The following is an 18,420-nucleotide window of genomic DNA, read 5'->3' as shown; positions in this document are numbered from 1 at the left end:
TTTGGTTACTAATACTTTGCGGTATATTTTAAAGCCAGGCAATATGATGTCTCCAGCTTTGTTCTTTTTGCTCAAGAGGGCTTTGGCTATTGGAGGCCTTTTGTAGTTGCACACAAATTTTAGGATTTTTGTGAAAATGTCATTGGTATTTTGATAAGGATTGTATTGAATCTGTAGATTGCTTTGGGTAGCATGGTCATTTTAACGATCTTTCCAGTTCATGAACATGAGATTACATTTATTAGTGAGCCCTTCAATTTGTTTCATCCATATTTTACAGTTTTCATTGTAGAGATATTTTACCTCCTTTACATTTATTCCCTGGTACTTTATTATTTTTTGTAGCTATTGTAAACAGGATTGATTCCTTGATCTCTTTTTCAGATACTTTACTGGTGGTCTATAGATAAATCACTAATATTTGTATGTTGATGTTTTATTTTGTGACTTTACTGAATTTGTTTACTACTTATAAGGGATTTTTGGTGGAGTCTTTAGAGTTTTCTATATATAAGATTACGTAACCAGTGAACGGAAACAATTTCCTGTCTTCTTCCTTTCCAATCTGGAGACCCTTTGTTTCTTTCTCTTGCCTAATTACTCTGGCCAGAACTTTCAGCATACGTTGAATAGAAGTAATGAAAGTGAGCATCTTTGTCTTATTCTAGTTTTTAGATGAAAAGCTGAATGTTCATGTATGATATTGGTTGTGAATACATGGCCTTTATTGTGTTGAGATGTATTCCTTCTATACCTAATTTTTAAATGGTTTTCATCATGAAGCGCTGTCCAATTTTATTGAATGCTTTTTCTGCATCTATTGAGATGATCATATGGTTTTTGTTCTTCATTCTGTTAATGTGATGTTTCACGCTTATTAATTTGCATATGTTGAGCCTTCTTTTCATTCTTGCAACAAATCCCACTTGAACATGGTAAATGATCTTTTTGAAGTTCTGTTCAATTTGGTTTGCTAGTGTTTTGTTGAGGATCTTTGTATCTATGTTCATCACGAATATTGGCTTGTAGTTTTCATTGTTGTGTCTTTGCTTGGTTTTGGAATCAGAGTAATGCTGGCCTCATAGACTGAGTTTGGGATAATTTTCCTCCACTTGAGGCCAGGGAGTCTGAAACTCCATGAGGAGCTTGCTAAGTTCTGTCCCACAGTAGATCTTGAGCAGGCCCGGTCTCAGCTCCAGCTCCTCTAAATTTTTGTACTAGTTTGAGAAGAATTGGTATTCGTTCTTTACATGTTTGGTAGAATTCAACAGTGAATTCATCAGATCCTTTGCTTTTTTTTTTTTTTTGGATGAAAGAGTTTTTATTATTACTTCAATCTCATTATCCATTACTGGTCTGTTTAAGTTTTATATTTCTTAATGATTTAATCTTAGTAGTTTGTGTGTGTCCAGAAATTTATCCATTTCTTCTATTTTCCAATTTGTTGGCGTGTCTTCATTCATAGTTTTATAATGATAGTTTGTATTTCTGTTGTATCACTTGTAATGTTTCTTTTTTTATCTCTGATTTTACTTATTTCAATAATCTCTTTTTCTTCCTGAAGCTAATCTAGCTAAAGGTTTGTTGATTTTATCTTTCAAAAAAAAAAACCCTCTATTTTAGTGATATTTTGTATTTTATTTTAGTTTCTATTGTGCTTACTGCTGCTCTGTTTTCTTTCCTCCTCCTAATTTTGGTTTTAGTTTTTTCTTGGTTTTCTATTTCCTTGAGGAGCAATGTCATTCATTTGAGAACTTTCTATTGCTTTAATCTAGGTGTTTATCACTATAAACTTCTTTTTTAAAACTGCTTTTGCAATATCCCATAGTTTTTCGTATGTTGTTTCCATTTTCATTTCTCTTAAAAAATTTTTTCTTTTCTTCTTTTTTTTTTTTTTTTTTGAGATGGAGTCTCACTCTGTCACCCAGGCTGGAGTGTAGTGGCACTGTGTCAGCTCACTGCAGCGTCTGTCTCCTGGGTTCAAGCTATTCTCCTGCCTCAACCTCCCAAGGAGCTGGGATTACAGTCACCCACCACCACACCTGGCTATTTTTTTAGTTTTTAGTAGAGATGTGGTTTCACCATGTTGGCCATGCTGATCTCAAAATACTGGCCTCAGGTGATCTGCCCACCTTGGCCTCCCAAAGTGCTGGGATTACAGGCATGAGCCACTGCACCCAGCCTCTTTTCAATTTTTTTTGATGAGCCCTTTGTTGTTCAGGAGCATGCTGTTTAATTTCCTTGTATTTGTACAGTTTTTAATATTCCCCTAGTTATTTATTTCTAGTTTTATTCCACTGTGGTCAAAAAAGATACTTGATGTAATTTTGATTTTAACAAAATTTAAGACTTGTTTTGTTGCTAAATATATGATTATACTGAAAAATGTTTAACATGCTTTTGAGAAAAATGTGTGTGCTGTGGCACTTATATGTAATGCTCTGTAAATGTATCTTAGGTCGATGTGATCTACAGTGTGGTTAAACTCTGATGTTTCTTTGGTGATTTTCTGTCTAGATGATCTGTCCGTTGCTGAAAGTGGGGTGTTGAAATCCCTTACTATTATTGTATTACAGGCGATCTCTCCCTTTAGGTCTATTTATAGTTGCTTTATAAATTTAGGCCCTCTTACATTGAGTGATACATATTTATAATTGTTACAGCTTCTTGCTGTATTGATCCCTTTATTATTATATTATGGCTGCCTTTGTTGCTTTTTATAGTTGTTAGTTTAAAGTCTATTTGTTTTCTGACTAAGTATAGCTACTCCTGCTCATTTTCAGTTTCTATTTGCATAGAATAGCCTTTTCCATCCCTTCACTTTCAGTTTATGTGTATTCTTGCAGATGTAGTGAATCTCTTATAAGCAGCAAATGGTTGGGCCTTATTTTATTATCCATTAAGTCACTCTGTCTTTTACTTAGAGAAGTTAATTCATTTACATTCAAAGTAATTATTGATAGATAAGGAGTTACTACTGCTATTTTGTTATTTTCTAGTAGTTTGTAGTTTTGTAGTTCCTTTCTTTCTTCTTTTATAGTCTTCCTTTGTGGTTAAGTGATTTCTTCTTGTATATTTTGATATCTTGCTTTTTATTTTTGGTTTCTCTATTATAGGTTTTTGCTTTGTGGTTGGCATGAGGCTTACAAAAACATTCTATAGCTATAATAAGTTATTTTAAACTGATACTAACTTAATTTTGATTGCAAAGAAACAAAAAATCTGTATACTTCAGTCTCTCTCCACACTTTCCACACTTTGAATTTTTGATGTCATAATTCACATGTATGTGTGTGTGTGCATGTGTTTGAGACAGAGTCTCACTCTGTCACCCATGCTGGAGTGCATTGGTGCAATCTCGGCTCACTGCAACCTCCACCTCCCAGGCTCAAACAATCCTCCTACCTCATCCACAGATGCACACCACCACACGCAGCAATTTTTGTTTTTTGTATTTTTGATAGAGATAGGGCTTCACTGTGTTGCCCAGGCTGGTCTCGGACTCCTGAGCTCCAATAGTCCACCGGCCTCGACATCCCAAAGTGCTGGGATTACAGGCATGAACCACTGTGCCCAACCAACAATTTATCTTTTTAAAATACTGCCTACCTCTTAAAAAATTATTGTAGTTATTATTTTACATAGTTCCATCTTTTAGTCTTTGTATTAAAGATACAAGTGGTTTAAACACCACAATTACAATATTAGAGTAACAATCATGTTAGCTTAACTTTTTATCAGTTTTAAGAACTCTCTTTAACATTTTTTGCAGTTCAGGTCTGGTAGTGATGAATTCCCTCACTTTGTCTAGGAAAGTCTTTATCTCTCTTTCATTCTGAAGAAAAGCTTTGCTGTGTACAGAATTCTTGGTTAGTAGTTTTTCTTCTTTTTTCTTTTTACTTTCAGCACTCTGAATTTATCACCCCACTCCCTCCTGGACTATAAGATTTCTACTGAAAGTCTGATGCCAGATATATCAGGTCTCCCTCATATGTTATTTGCTTCTTTTCTCTGCTGCTCTCAGAACCTTCCATTTGTCTTTGAACTTTGGGGTTTGATTACAGTATGTCTTGGAGTATTTTTATTTGGGTTTAATTTGATTAGTAAATTTTGATCTTCTTGTACCTGGATACAGGCTTTAAAATTTTCCTGTTATTATTTGTTTGAATAACTATTTCTGTTATCATTTTTACACATTTCTCAATTCCCTCTTTAACTTCAGTAACCCAGATATTTGCTCTTTTGATGTTATCCCATAAATCCCATTAGTTTTCTTCATTCCTTTGTATTCCTTTTTTCTTTTATCTCCTTTGTGTATTTTTAAGTAGCCTATCTTTGGGTTCACTTATTTTTCTTCTGTTTGATCAATTCTGTTGCTGATACTCTCTATTGCATTTTTCAATTCCTTTATTGTGTATTTTACCTCTAGGTTTTCTGTTTAATTATTATTATTATTTCAGTCTCTCTGCTAAATTTATCTGATAAATTTCTGAATTGTTACTCTGTGTGTTTTATTGAAATTTGCTGGGCTTCCTTAAAGTAGCTATTTAAAATCTTTTTTTGTCTAAGAGATCACACATTGTTGTCACTTTAGGGTCAATCTCTGGTACCTCATTTTGTCACTTTAGAAGGGTCTAGCTGCTTGTGAACATGTGACTATTTCTGTGATTGAGGGTTAGGTTATATTCATCCTTTACAGTATAGACTTCTTTGTCCCTGTCCTTTTTCAGTGGGCCTTCTAGAAATTCTAAGCAGACTGACTCTTGTACTTCATGAACCTGTGAGCACTGCAGCCGTCTCAGCATTAGAGGGCACTATAAGCCCAAGCTTAATGAGTTTTGTGAGGGCTCTGAAGTTGACAAGGTTTTCTGCTTGAATGGACCTAGGGAAGACCCAAGGAGGATACTAGGGCTGTGTGTTGAAGCTGGCCAGGGACATAAGCCCAGAAGACAATCCTGGTGGCTCAGATGGGTATGCCCTCCAGCAGGTCCTTGCACAGGCAGGATAGGTCCTTGACTGCAACAAGAGGGGCCAGGGTTTAGACTCGGCTCCTTTAGCATCTGCTGTGGGATGCTGGTGAGCCCATTCCATTGGCTTACATGGGCACACATCTCCCAGCAGGTCTTCGCACAAGTGGTATAATTCCTTGACTGCTACAGGAGGGCCCAGACTGAGTCTTGGCCCCCTTAAGATCTACTGTGGGATGGAGGTGAGAAAGCCATATTGTTCGCTCAGATGGGTATGCATCTCCCAGTCAGTTTCTGCACTGATGGGATAGTTCCCTGACTTAAGCATGCGGGGCTGAAGCTGAGACTGGGCCCTCTCAAGATCTGCTGTGGGACAGTGGTTGGCAAGCTTTTCATGAAGGCTCAGACTTCCAGGCATTGAGATATTGTGTAAGCAATTCTGTACTGGGACCTCAGCTGAGGGCCCTGGAAGAGTGCCACAGGGCAACTTTCAGGTTCATTGCCATGAACAATGTCAGCAGGCACATTAGCCTCGTTACTGAGGCTCTAGTGAGTTCTATTCCTCTTGGACCCCTTGGCAGATGGTTTTGCTTGCAGGCTTGAGGTTAACTGGGGCTGTAGCCAAGCCCCTTGGGGAGTAGGACAATTCCTGGGTTTGCACCTTGGAGCACAACTGGCAGATCAGCCACTTGGGCGTCAGTGCCAGTCTGTACTTTTGAAACAACCCTCCTGGCTCTTGGGCTTCACCAGGGTTTCACAACCTCCTACCTGAATCCTGAGGCTCCTGCAGAGAGTCTTCTGTTTATATAAGGGTGTAGAATTCTTGCTGTTGTAGGGGGATATGAGTGGGTTACCTCCTATTCTGCCATCTTGCTAATGTCACTGGGAAAAATATTCTTATCAATTGGGGAGTAATATCTTTATTCTTGCATAAAACACCATTGGCTTTTAAGAAGACATAAAATGCTGATACTTCTAGCTTTTAGTGACATTTCATAAAAATGAAGATGATGATAATGACAATAATGACTATGATGAGAAGGAGAATGTAGGCTGCAAAACTTCAAAACACATCTTCAAAGGAGCTTGAGGCTGTAACAGTATATTATTTGAAAACATACCAAGAAAAGAGCAAATAAACCCAAAACAGGGACAGCTGTTTTTCATAGGCATGGTAGTTTTCATAGTAACACAAAATTAAGGAGAATATCATGTGTAAGTACTTTATAAACACCAAGGTAATTTACAAGGGTAAAATATTCTTATTTTCATTATTGTTATTAGTATCAAGATTATATTTGTTGGAGCAATGAATATTCATATCATCATTTGTCATTATAGTTTCATGTATATGTGTGCATGGTGAAAATGATGATGAGAAGCACTTTGCCCAAGTCCAAGATAAGGGACAAAGGATATCAAGAACAAAGCCAGAATTAATTTATCATTATTTAAGGCTGTGACATGTAGCTTTATTATCATATGGCTCCAAAATGACTTTGATGTTGCCATTTTCTTATTGGAAACCATCACAAAGTAAAAGCTTATCTGAAATTGCAATTGTTTTGGAAAAATATGGTTTTGTTTGCAGAAGACTGTTGTTTTTTCATGCGCTGACTTAGCAGAAAGAGAAAAAAATGAGAACAATTTATTTTGCCTGAAAAGATCCTTGGTAATCCACAACATTTCTTGATGATTCATTTTCTATTTTCTAGTTTCCTTCAGGTAAAATTCAGAACATTACAGAATGAACTTCCCCACTGAAAAGCTGCCAGGATAATAAATCTTATCAGAGGAATTTATCGAAGTGCTTATTCCACAACCTGCACACCTGTGTTCTCATGAAGGCTTGTGAAGTATGGCACATTCTCAGATGGTGTGCATTTACACAGACCATATATCAGTGACAATTTTATGATTCATTGTGTCATTAGGATATCTCCACTGTGCAATAGGTAGCTACTAGTCATGTGTAGTTATTTAAATTTAAATTAAAGTTTTATAAAATAAAAATTCAGATTTTCAATCACAGTAACTACATTTCAACTGCTCAGTAACCATCAACAAATATAGAACACTTCCATCATCACATTAGGTACTATTGAACAATACTAGTATAGACACTTGCTATGCATAATATGGTCCAAAAACAGGACCAGGAGCAGTATCAGTAGCAGGACCAATACACAGGAGCTCATTAGGAAGGCAGAATCTCAGGCACTACCACATACCCACCAAGTTAGAGTCTGCATTTCAGTAAGGCCTTTATGCGTTCACGGGTGTGTTAAATTTGAGAAGAACTATAGGTAGTCAAATTCGATAATTTAGTGTGTTTTAGAACAGAAATATCAATTTTAATGTGTGGCTCATTGACTATTTCATAATTTTGGTCTGAAATAATTCAATTAACTTCATAACTTTGGCAGTCCTGTGGCATATGTAAAAAAAAATACTGGCTGGACGCAGTGGCTCATGCCTGTAATCCCAGCAGTTTGAGAGTCCGAGGCGGGTGGATCACGAGGTCAGGAGATCAAGACCATCCTGGCTAACACGGTGAAACCCCATCTCTAATAAAAAAATATAAAATATTAGCTGGGCAGGGTGGCGGGTGCCTGTAGCTCCAGCTGCTCGGGAGGCTGAGGCAGGAGAATGGCGTGAACCTGGGAGGCGAAGCTCGCAGTGAGCTGAGATCCCACCACTGCACTCCAGCCTGGGCAACAGAGCGAGACTCCAAAACAAAACAAAACAAAACAAACAAAAAACAAAAAAACTACTGGCTGGGCACGGTGGCTCACGCCTATAATCCCAGCACTTTGGGTAGCCGAGGCAGGTGGATCACTTGAGGTCAGGAGTTCGAGACCAGCCTGGCCAACCTCAACTTTTAGCAGAGCCTAGTGAAATCTCATCTCTACTAAAAATACAAAATTTCACGGGGCGTGGTGGCAGGCACCTGTAGTCCCAGCTATTCGGGAGGCTGAGGCATGAGAATCACTTGAACCTGGGAGGCAGATGTTGCAGTGAGCTGAGACTGCACCACTGCACTCCAGCCTAGGCAACAGAGCAAGACTCCATCTCAAAAAAAAAAAAAAAAGAAAAGAACAAACAAACAAACAAAACTACTAAAATATTTGCTTATATCTCTGGAATTTTCACTATTTTTTTCCACCTAAAATATTGTCATTCAGAAGGGAATAACTTTAATATCTACAAAGGAAAATTAACATGTTATAATTTCAGCCACAATAATATCTATTTAAACATGCATTTAATCCTACTAGTTTACAATTAATTCAATTTTTCTTTTATATTCTGCATTCACATAAAGTGATAATAGGAAAACATAAAATTCCACTAACTTCATTATTATTTGTGTGTGTGTAGGTGTGAGGTTTTCATTTTTAAAAATTTTTCTTTTTTTCTTGTCATGTTATTTCATCTTGGTTTCATTTTTATTCTTCAGGATTATAATAATCCCCCTTGTCTGCAGAAGTAGTTATAACTCACTACAGTTCTTTCCCATGAAAACATTTTCCTATCTTCAGTCAGGTTTCTCATGATGTACAAAGAAATATCTGGGCTATCTCTGCTCTTGATGAATTTCACCCAATCTTTGAGAGTTAGAAAGCTCTCTTCCTTAACAGTGTGTTAAGTATTTGCTCACATGCACAGTCAGTGACACATTTTACATAAAACACATGTGCATACACACACTGTATTTACATTCATCTACTTTGCAATGCTTTTAAGGTGCTTCGTTGGATATTTCATAATACCTAGGTGTGATGACTAATATTAAGTGTCAACTTGATTGAAGGATGCCTAGATAGCTGGTAAAGTATTGTTTCTGGGTGTGTCTGTGAGGGTGTTGCCAGAGAAGATTAACATTTGCCTTCGTGGACTGGGAAAAAAAGACCCATCCTCAATGTGCGTGGGCACCATCCAATTGGCTACCAGCACGGCTAGAACAAAGCAGGCAGAAGAAGGGAAGGTGTGGCTGGGCGCGGTGGTTCACGCCTGTAATCCCAGCACTTTGGGAGGCCGAGGCAGGCGAATCACGAGGTCAGGAAATCGAGACCATCCTGGCTAACACGGTGAAACTCTGTCTCTACTAAAAATACAAAAAAAAAAAAATTAGCCAGGCGTGGTGGCGGGCGCCTGTACTGTAGTCCCAGCTGAGGCAGGAGAATGGCGTGACCCTGGGAGGCGGAGCTTTCAGCGAACCGAGATTGCGCCACAGCACTCCAGCCTGGGCGACAGAGCGAGACTCCGTCTCCAGGAAAAGAAAAAAAAAAAAAAAGGGAAGGTGGGATAAGCTGGCTTGCTGAGTGTTTGGGCTTTCCTCTTTCTCCCATGCTGGAGGCTTCCACTGGTTCCTTCTGCCCTTGGACATCAGACTCCAGCTTGCAAACAGCCTACTGTAGGATTTTGCCTTGTGATCGCGTGAGCCAATTGTCCTTAATAAACTCCCTTTCACATATACATATATCCTATTAGTTCTGTCCCTCTGGAGAACTCTAACTAATACACTAGGCCAAAATAAAAAACAATATGCCTCAACTTTAGAGTTCAAATAGGGCATTGCTAATAGAATCCATCAAAACTCCAAACTTTGGTCCTATGGCAGAAAAAAAATAAATTACCAGAAAAGTGGTCACAGTTTTCCTTCCTCCATAACCTATGCATACACAACAACAACAACAAGAAAACATTATTTACAATTGAATTGCCTATTCTTCCTCACACACTGAGGCAAGTTGATTTTTTTTTTTTTTTTTTTTTTTTGAGACGGAGTCTCACTCTGTCGCCCAGGCTGGAGTGCAGTGGTGCAATCTCGGCTCACTGCAAGCTCCGCCTCCCGGGTTCATGCCATTCTCCTGCCTCAGCCTCCCGGGTTCATGCCATTCTCCTGCCTCAGCCTCCCAAGAAGCTGGGACTACAGGCATCCGCCACCGTGTCCTGCTAATTTTTTGTATTTTTAGTAGAGACGGGGTTTCACCGTGGTCTCGATCTCCTGACCTCTTGATCCGCCCGCCTCTGCCTCCCAAAGTGCTGGGATTACAGGCGTGAGCCACCACGCCCGGTGGCAAGTTAATTTTTTTAATGCTTCAATGTGTAGGAAGAAAGATGAACTAAAGAGTGAGGAGACATTGTATTAGGTTTTGGAGTGCAATTGGCCAAAGTGCCTGAATTGTAATTTACACTCAAAATACCATAGTGAGGGCCTGAAGACAGAAAATAAAATTTGGCTGTCTGAATTGTGGGTGTTTCCCAAGCAACTGCTGATTAGAGATAATGAGGTCGTGGGGAAAGCAGCTCTTGAACATGTTAGTGTGGGGTTTAAGTTGGATGTGGAGGACTCTAAAAGATAAAATCTTTTTTCAACTTACTTTTGGTGCCAAAATGTGCTTCTTAAATTTGACTCCATAAAGAGAATGAGCAATATGGAATCCTGGACCATTAACAGTACATACATATGTCTTGTTCTATTCAAGCTAGTATAACAAAATGCCATAAACTAGGTAGCTTATAGCTTATATGACAGAAATTTATTTCTCACAATTCTAGAGGCTAGGAAGTCCAAGCTCGAGACACCAGCAGATCTGATGTCTGTTGAGGACCCATTTTCTGGTTCATACATGGTGCCTTCTGGCTGTGTCCTCACATGGCCTTTCTCAGGCCTCTTTTGTCAGAGGACTAAGCCCATTCACGAGGCTCCACCCTCACGACCTAATCACCTCCAAAAGACCTCATCTCCTAATATTAGCCCCTTAGGGGTTAGAATTTTAACATGTAAATTGGCAGGGCGGGGTGGGGGAGATATAAATATTCAGTTTATTGCAACATGTGTTTAAAATGTGAAATTATTATTGCATGATAAGCTATATATCACCTTGGTATTAATTCTGCTAGCCTTAATTATCTAGGATTTTAAGTTGATTTCATGAAGATTAACCATGAAGTGTTGCATAGTGAGCCTATCAGGGTAATTAGCATATTTATCATTTCAAACACATATCATTTCTTTGAATTGGAAATGTTCAATATTCTCCCTCTAGCTATTAGAAGCTATATAATATATTATTGCTAACTATAGTCATCCTACCTACTAAGTTTTGAATGTCCTTACTGTAAAAATATTAGTCACAACATCTGACCAATCAACATTGATTAACTGTGGTTAGTCCTTGATCCCTGAAGATCACGAATGACTTTTATTATTCTATTATTTTCTATGGCTTCAAAGTTATTTTTACATTGAAGTATATATGGCATTTGTAGTAGGATTATAAGCTATCATTAGGGAATGGGATTTCTGTTTTCCTCAGAGATTTATTTTCAAATAAATTTTATTTGAAAATAAAACAAATCTAAGTTCTACACGTATTTTACAATTAATATATATTTCTTTTATAATATGGCAAAGTGATGAAATGTCTTACCAGTTTACTTTTGGCATTATTTCTATAATTTTACTTTTGTATCATTATTTTTATGCTCAAATATCCTGTTTTGGAGGAAATCCCCACGGATGCAGTTACCATGCATCAATCCTTCAGAAAGTTTGCTCTTCCAATCAACTATCCAACTAGAGAATATGTGTCCTTGTCCCTTGTAATATTTCTACTGTGCCTTGTCTTCCAGCTGTCAAATCGCCACCTATGACTTATTTTGACCCATTGAATAAAGTAACTGAAAATTTCAAGCAAAAACTTCTGGTTTTTTAACTAATTTACTCCCTAAGATTAAAGAGCTGGGAACTGATTAGAAAGTTTACATGTTCATTAAAGTCATTGTGAAGTTTACTGAGGACCTTTTACATTGATAGTAGAATTATTCAGCAACAGAAGATGAGGTTATTTGATAAATTAAACTGCCCATTGTGCTTAAGAAATAGTTTCCAAAAAAAATATAAAACGCAGAAAATTGGGGTCCCAGTTAGTCACCCCTCAGTATGAGTCATCATCCGTTTCTCCCCTCCCTCTCATAGATGCCACACAGAGACCTCTTAAGCTATTCAGTTACTCCTCCCCCACAGCAGACAAAATCTTGGATGCGCTGTTTGAGAGCCATTAAAATCAGTGGGGCTGTGGGTTGAAGGCAAAGGGCAGGATGAAGGCTTGTGATGCTTTGACTCTCTCCAGAAACCTGAAATATTCTCGATGCCCAAGGCATTTTGTTGCTGCCATAATGAGTAGTTTCTTCTACACAACATCAACAATAGCTTTATTATTAGAAACCTTTGAATTAATTAAGATTCCTTTGGCTGAATATGCTACTACGCCATGGAAATGAGGAGTAAACAAAAGCAGGCTGACTCTTTGTCACATCACTCTTTTCTTATCCACCAAGCCTCAACAGAATAAAATGCGGAGGCTTACAAAAGGGCTCACTAAGTGATTTTGTAAAAAGATATTCACTCCCTCTCAAATTGCAGAACACACTGCTAGGAAGCCCTTTCTAAATTATTTAACTTCATAATAGCTTTCACTTTAAAAAATTTTTGCTGTAATGTCAATATACAGATTTGGGGGGAGGGGTGAAATTTTCACACAACGTTTTCCCAGCAAATGGCAGGAGATAGAACACATTAATCTTTTTAAATGACTTCATATTTATACTTATCTTCCGTAATTATGTTGCATTCTGTAAAAAGAGCTGTATGAGAAAAGCAGATTAACATTCAAGCTGGAGGTACAATGACCTAAATGAACTGAAATTTTTTAGGTGTTTAGTTCTGAAAGAAGTTTGTGAAAGTGGACAGAAGCTTGTCAGTTTGGTTCAACTAAAACTAACAGATGAAGCTTTCATTTTTAACTGTCGTGTTGAGTGTGGAAATATTAAGAAGTATTTTACTCCCTAAGATTAAAGAGCTGCTAAGTCCTGTCAATTCTAATAATAAAAATTATAACCCGTAAGTTTGACTTGGCAATGTCTGTCACAGACCTTCCAATACTTCTACCAAATCCAGGCCTTCACAAACCATGCAATCTAAGGAAAGTTGGTGAGCCTCTCTGAGACAGTTTTTTCATCTGAAATAGGGAAAGCCTTGCCAGCCCCGTACAGTTTGTTTTATGCCCTTTGTGTTTCTGCATGTCAAGTACTATTCTGTGCACTTTATAAATATCAACTCAGGCATCCTCATAATAGCTCTATGCAGTAGATACTATTGTTACATCAGCATTTTGCAGATGAGAAAACAGAGTCACAAAAAGTTAACGAACTTGCTCAATGTCACTCAGTTCGTGATGTGGTGCAACCAGGAGTAAAAGCTGCTTAGTCTAGCTCTAGAATCTACCTTTTAACCACCACAATATTTGGTGTGGATTTTATAGTAAAGCATTCAACATAGTGCGCACTCAGTATTTAATAGCCATCTTTACTATAATTTATGGCCATTGCCAACCAATTAAAGCACACATTCTTTCTATTTGTGTGCGGTCTAATCAAGATGAATGGAATGTAACACTTGGTTTTGGAATCCTTATTATCTCTTTGTTGCTGCTTACCGAAGAAGAAATAAATCTTTGTTGCTAAAGATTCTTTTTTCAAAAAGCCATAGAAACCATTGAGATTTAGTGTGCTATATGGACACTTGATGTGAATAGAAACCTGTGTTTTGGAAAACTGAAAGATCATTTTATGTATTTTTTGTGCACTGATGAAAAGACAGCAGTTCAATATTGTTAACTATAGAAACTAGAGGGGGGAAATCGTCTTATCAAAATGATTTCCCAGCCCCTCCACGTGGTTTTTAGAATCAGTCACCTTAAAACTGTGTGTGTGTCGGTGTGTGTGCATGTGTGTGTATGCATACCTATTTTATAGGTATACAGAATTTTATAAATAAAGGGAAGTAATATCCAATGTCTGCCCACTCTCCTCACCCTTAGAATTCTCCTTTCCATGGTCTCCAAGCAGAAAAGTCTCAGAAACTTCCTTGAGACACATGTGGCTGATGAAGAATGGGTTCTTAATAATTCCCTTTGGGACCATGATGAGCATGATGGCTCCCATTTGGTGCTTTTTCTACAGGTAAGTCATTCGAATTAAACTCCACCTCAAAGTACTAAGTAAATAAGAGATTATACACAGTATCTGTCACAAACCGTGATAGGGTATCAGTTCTCTCTCTTTTTTTTCATCTTGTTTCAATACACAAGAAAAGGATAAGCAACATACTGGCCCCAGATGGTTATATAGGAAGTAGGAACATACTTCTCACAGACTCACCCTTTTTCCCTAAGACTTTTAGAGAAAAATAAATAATATTAACTCAATTGCTTCATTATGCTTAAAAAAACCCTAAAATTTATCTAACATTCAAGGATTAAAATTATTTCGTGGCCAGATCTCGCTAACACAAATTTATTTCTTATCTGTGGTGCATTTTAAATCATAACTCATTTCTCATAGGAACCTGCATAGTATTACTTGATTTTTCTCATCATGGTAAATGTAATCATAACAATACTATTTGAAAAGTCTTCCCTGCACAAACTGACACCAGTTTATTTTACTTCCCTTTCATTCTTAAATATTTGCAAATAGGACTTTAAGAAATTTCCGTTAAAACTATGAAGTGGTTAAATGATCTAAGGTGAGTTGTAGAATTTGCTTCAGTATTTTATGGTTATACTTTACGAAGTAAAACTTTCCACTTTGACTGGAAACAAAGCACTCAGTAATACTTTCCAATTAAAATTGAAGAAAGATGTTTAATACAAGTTAACTTAAAAGAAAAACTTTTGTGCTTACAGAAGAATTCTGTCACAGTTCTGCTCACCATTCTTTTCTGAAACACAGTAAGATTCAATATGTGCTTTCTTTATAGTAAGCAAAAATGAGACATGAATAAGTGGAAGAGTAGCATTGTCAATATGGAAAATTCCATGAGAATTCAAAGTGGCCACAAAGCTTGATCACATCCTGCACATTTAAGTCTTTCTGTTTTATAAGAACAACTAAAATCTAGCAAGACAGAAAAATATAAAGTCAACATAATATTACAATTTCCATAATTTAGCAAGTGTCTGATTTAATATGTTGTAAAATCTCTGTCAAAATGAAAAATGATGGCAGACATTTTAATTTCTTTGGCATTACTGAAGACAGATGGATATAATTACATAAAGGAAAGGAGAGGGAGAAAGGAGGGGAGAAAAAACTAAAAATAATAAACATAACAATAAATATAGAAGCAGTTCAAAGAAAAGGTGTTACAGGACAGCAATCAAGTCTTCAACAGTAGAGAAGGATTGGGTTGAAGACTGAAGAGCTGTGAGGTCAGTAAGGAGGAGTGGGCACAACATATGACTGAATCATCAATAGTCCTAAAAGCTTTGTGGCACTATCCAGTGTGGTTAAGTCTTGAATTCTAGGTTTATCTTGATTGTCTTGGATCTGCCTTTATTGCTTGTTAGCCGCCATCCTTGGGTAAATTACTTAATCATTCTGTGCCTCAGTTTCCTCAGTTGTGCCCCAGTTTCCTCATATGCTCAAGTGAGGATAGCAGTTGTACTGACTTTGTTAAGCTGTTCTGAGCAGTACCACTCACTCTTAGACTTGGGGAAAAGGGCTCCTGCTCTTCGCCTTGCACGGTAGTAGGCCTTGCATATTACAAACACAAACAAACCGAATTTATTAAAGTACATCTAGGCACATCAGCACTAGCACAGTGCCCTTAAGTATAGATATCTGCTTTCCTGACAACTTTCAAGCCTGAAGGAAATGCTTTTCAAAATCTCTACATCCTCCAGAAAAAAAGAAAACTCTGTTCAATCAGCCTTTGAAGGTTGTTTCTTTGCCCACTTCTGAGAGGAACACTAGTTTGAAGTGTTGGGAAGATGGTGTTGGCAGCTCTTGTAAAATCCTTCCTCTCGATATGATATTTCTATAAACTTCGTTGCTTTCAAGAATGATTTCTTCTTATGATTTTTCCCAACAATAGATCATGCTTTGTGTTTAAAAAAAGACCTAGAACATTTATGTATAGAGTGTAAACTAGGGGGAAGTGCACCAAGAAAACTTCTCACTGGCTTTGATCTATTGGTGTTTTCAGTTAAAGTTATTTTTCTTGTATTTAAATAAAAACTTAATAGAGTATAACAAATAACATTGTGCATATGACTCTAAACTGAGTTTAAAAAAGAAGGGTGAATATATATATATGTATATATATATACACACACACACACGTGTGTGTGTGCATGTGAGTAATGATCATTTTGTTCTTGAATAATGATTCTTCCTGTTTTAAATCTGTGAAATAGAGTGCTCTTTGGTATAAAAAAGGAAGTTAGTCCACTCAATGCAAGACATATAAGGTTTTCATTCTTTTCATCCCAACAGATGCACCTTATAATGTTACTTAAACAGTGAATTCTGTTCTAGGTCAAATGTTAAAGGGCAATTTGAAGCAAATTGTCACTTGATTTCTGTCTGCTCAGGTATCATCTTTTTCTTCTGACAATGAAAATGTTGCAGTTTAAAGAAATCATAGAGGAGATTAAAAACTTCAACCAGAGAATCAAAAATATACTTTGCAGAAAGCCAAGTTACAAACCGCTAGAGCTGTGTTTCCAATATTTTACTTTATGAAAAAGGGGGACATGATCAAAAATCAAAAGGAACTGGTATGATATTTTGTAATCCTACATAAAGTTATGCCACAGACCTTCAACCTATCCATTCCTCTCCCCATAATGTCTAAAGTCATGACCATACCAATATGATTAAAATCATTTTAATATCATTGATTGAAGTTCCTGGGAAATAAATGGTTAAAAGGGAGAGAGAAGCATTTGTTGCCCAAAGGGATATATTTCAATTATCAGAAAGTTTTCTATCTTGAATACCTCATTAAGTAATACTGCTTTAAGATGTTATTTATGGTTAATTATTCTCAGCATTGCCAATGAAGTTGTCAGTCACAAGCCATTTATTATACATATTCTCTTTTTCTCCCTCCCTCTCTTTGTCTCTCTCTCTTCATATATATATATATATATATATATATAGCACACTTACACACACACTTATATATATGGTATATACTCTACATACATATATCTCTGAAGTCCAAAAGTGCTTCCGAGGAGAAAATGTCAAGTCTGAGACGGTCTTGGAGTGAAAAAAACATGGGTTCAAAGCCTGCTCTGCCTCTTTTTAGCTTACTTGGACACATTACCTTACCTTGCAAAACCTGAATCTTCTTAACTATAAAATCTTCTTAACTGTAAAATAGGACTGATAATAATACCTTCTGAAAATATCCTCAAGGACAATAAGATAATGTATATAAATGCTTATCTTAGTTTCTGGCACAAGTGCACACATACAGTAGATATGATTGTTATGCTATTATAAGTATAAATATGTTAATGGAAGTTATCAGCATTTGCTTTCTAGCAACCATCAGTTCTGATCATTGATTGCGATATGATTGGCTTTACGTCACAGACAGAGTCGGGAAAATCGATGTTATGAAAGTACCTGAACATGACAACCTATGTTGGGAAGGCAGTGTGCCCAGGGAATGGACAGAAGTTTAAATATCAAACAGTAGAAAATATGAAACCCACTACAGCTTAAAACTTTCCGCATGGGAACACTTCTACACATCTTAACCAGACTGCTTCATGTGCTCTAAATAGGAGCCTCTCAGAAAATTTGTTGTACTTCGTCAAAATGGTATGTATTAAGAAAGACTTCCCCTTATTATCTTCTCCCAACTTGAAGACCTCAACAGAAGTGCCATTAGATCTCAAGAACTTTATTGTACTTACAACTTTCATAATGGTCACCGTCAATTCCAAAGTTAATGCAAAGGCTAAGTTACCAAACCTTGGAAGGTACTATGGGCTTTGTTTGCTAATTTACCTTTTGCAAATGAAATTCGAAGTATCTTAAAGTAGTTAGACTGACAGGATAAGCAACAAAAATAGTTATTATGTGTTTGATTATTTTAAACTTGGATGAATGAAATTCAAAGCAGTTCTTTAATCTAAAATTCCAAGATTTGATTGTGACAAGAACTGTGAAGGAGCTGGGATTTAATTTATGCTGCTTACAAGCTAATCAGTTAGCCTGTGACCGTTTTTTAGATGCTGGTAGATAATACAAGATTCCCGGGTCAGGAATGAAGGGATTTATTACTCCTGGCACAACCGGAAGCATGAGCACCAGATACATTTGTCAGTTTTCCTAGTTGCAAAGTCCCCCAAGACTAGACAGTGGGCCCAGATGGATGCTATGCATAAACACAACAGACTTTTGTCATAGCTGAGGAGCAATCATCTTGGGGATTCCATTGCTTTTACTGAGAGCAGTAAGCAAAGCTGCATGTATCCAAAGCAGGGGGATGTTACAACTTCTCATGGTTACGAGCTGCATGAACAATTTTGAAAAATGGCCCTGCAAAAAGAGCAGTCAGGGTCTTGTGGTCTGGGCATAC

The 18,420-nt window shown here is 37.1% G+C and overlaps 1 long non-coding RNA gene across 1 annotated transcript in view; it reads left to right on the top strand.

Annotated features, from left to right (window-relative positions):
- The window catches only part of LOC129464729 (uncharacterized), a 51,000-nt gene extending 33,179 nt beyond the window's left edge, over positions 1-17,821 (top strand). The window contains exons 2-3 of the long non-coding RNA XR_008651709.2: positions 13,859-14,000; positions 17,427-17,821. This is a non-coding gene — a long non-coding RNA (uncharacterized lncRNA). The remainder of the gene's footprint in view (positions 1-13,858; positions 14,001-17,426) is intronic.
- The last annotated feature ends 599 nt before the right edge of the window (positions 17,822-18,420 follow it).

Source organism: Symphalangus syndactylus, chromosome 16 (assembly GCF_028878055.3).
Source record: "Symphalangus syndactylus isolate Jambi chromosome 16, NHGRI_mSymSyn1-v2.1_pri, whole genome shotgun sequence".
NCBI lineage: Eukaryota > Metazoa > Chordata > Mammalia > Primates > Hylobatidae > Symphalangus > Symphalangus syndactylus.
This window is presented reverse-complemented; position numbering and strand designations above follow the sequence as displayed.